Source organism: Limulus polyphemus, unplaced genomic scaffold, assembly GCF_000517525.1.
Source record: "Limulus polyphemus unplaced genomic scaffold, Limulus_polyphemus-2.1.2 Scaffold1427, whole genome shotgun sequence".
NCBI classification, from domain to species: domain Eukaryota; kingdom Metazoa; phylum Arthropoda; class Merostomata; order Xiphosura; family Limulidae; genus Limulus; species Limulus polyphemus.
Window position 1 is genome coordinate 121142 of NW_013667037.1, and position 2185 is coordinate 123326.

A 2185-nucleotide genomic window follows, 5' to 3' on the forward strand; every position below is an offset into this window, starting at 1 on the left:
TAATTGTGATTACTGCTTACCCATACCTATAAATATCCACCAACAGTAATCACAATTAACACAAAATTCAGCCTTGATAATGGATGCAGAATGCATTCGAAACGCGTCGGCCAACTCATTGCTATCTACAACTTTTACCCGTTGTTCTAACAACGTTAAGACGGCTTATCGACTTCTTGAGAAGAATTCTAAGAAGAAAGTAAACCTACAGACATCGGTCTTGTTTAACAAAATCTGCTTACAGGAAAATCTGTCACCAAAGTACACCAACATTTATAGCTGTGTGAACTATTTCAATCACACACGACTCTGAGGAGACCCTGAGGAAGTACTCAATCATTTGCTTAGATTATAACAGCAAATTAACATAGGAAGAAACTTTAAATAGTTAAACTTAAGATTATTCAACATTGCACCAGTGTTTTTTGCATACTTAAACTCTGTATGGCACATCTTACATTTAATGGTGTCTTCTATTTTTGTAAAATGATTCCACACACATCTTCTTTTTTTGACTGCTTCACATTTATCCTATGCTTATTATTCAGAAGTAGTTACCAGGTCATGGGATATTTCATACCATGTAGTTTGAAGAACTAATGCAATTAACTCTACCCTTAGAACTGTATTTCTTTTTCAAGGAACAAGCCATGCTTAAAAAAAAAAGCAGAGAAACAATAAGGAGCAATAAAACATTGACCATTTCTTTCACAGATCCTGATTATCACTAATCTTAGACTATGCATTGTTAGCTGTGGCATAACCGCTCATACAACAGCTCCGAGTTGTTTTTAAAATACAAACTTTTAGCTCATAGCTCCATCATCTCTTGACCGATTTGAGATCTAATTGTAGTTTTGGAATCAGGAGGTCAAACCCTTTCGGTTGATATATTTGACTACACGCAAGGTCTCATAGATAAATTTACTCTAATCCTGCCTAAAAGAATTTAAGTTTGAAGGTAGGCTGGTAGAGATCCTGATGAGTAATAAAATCGAATTGGGTATACTCATGCCCCAAACTTGTTATTTCTGGCACATAAAAATATAGCTAATAAAAAGGAAAAAAGTTTTATAGATTAATTTACTCTAATCCTGCCTAAAATAATTTCAAGTGTCATGGGTATTGAGGATTCCCTCTTGTTAACTTGAGTAAAATAGCCTGAAGCTATTACTAATTTCGGTCTATGAAGCCAAACATGTGAGATTTACAGTGTCAGATATCAGTTATTGAAACAATTTGTATTATATATTAATTTCAATTTATCAACAGTATAAACAAATTGACTGTTTAACTTATTAACCTTTTACATCTCTGATTAATATAAAATCGTTTTAGGATATTTTAAGCTCTAAAATCTAACTTTTAGAACCCATAAGTAATACTCCAGAGTTTTTTCAAGGACTTGAAATGATTTGACAACTAATCTTTTATGGACTGATAAAAGTCTCAGAATAGAGACTGAAGAATAGTTTTTAGAAAGAAGATGGTACCAGGTTGAGTGTGAAACATGAAAAAATATACTTGATATGTTTTCCAAAACAACTTACACCATTAAAAACTTCAAAACACAATTATAATATAATACAATTATAATATCAGACTAATTGTTTCTGTCATCAGTTGATCTTGTCCACTCAGCTTCTTTCGTGGCCACTTAGTTTAAAATATTCATCGAAAGTGCAGAGAGAAGTAAAAATTATGATATACTGTTTGCTTGAAGTATACTTGAAATAAATTTTCATTTTCATTTATAATTAGCAAAACATTTTTCTCTTCAGAGATATGTAGCACTTATAACACAGTGGTTAAAACTTACTTGTGACCTTCTCCTCAGGCTGTATCATTTGATGTTGGCACATAAAAGTGTACATAGACTACCATTAAAGAAACATTTTTCTTCTAATATCAAAGGAAGAGTACAATATATTATACTAAATTAGGGTTAAATGTGCAAGGACACCTAGCTGTAAAAATGTATATGATTATTCGATGACGAGGAACCCACTTTGAGACTAATAATGGCTGGAGATGGCGTGAATGGGTAATGAAGAAAAACTTTAATATAAGTTTAACATAACAGCAAATGTACAACGTTTCGACAAGGTTTTGTCATCATCAGGTAAAAGTAATTTACACTGACATGGATATATATATATACAGTATTTGACAAAGAAGTCACATG

The 2185-nt window shown here is 32.1% G+C and overlaps 1 protein-coding gene across 2 annotated transcripts in view; it reads left to right on the plus strand.

The window, feature by feature from the left end:
* The window catches only part of LOC106463507 (probable phospholipid-transporting ATPase IF), a 152599-nt gene that overhangs the window by 60133 nt on the left and 90281 nt on the right, over positions 1-2185 (plus strand). The gene's annotated exons all lie outside the window — the stretch shown is intronic.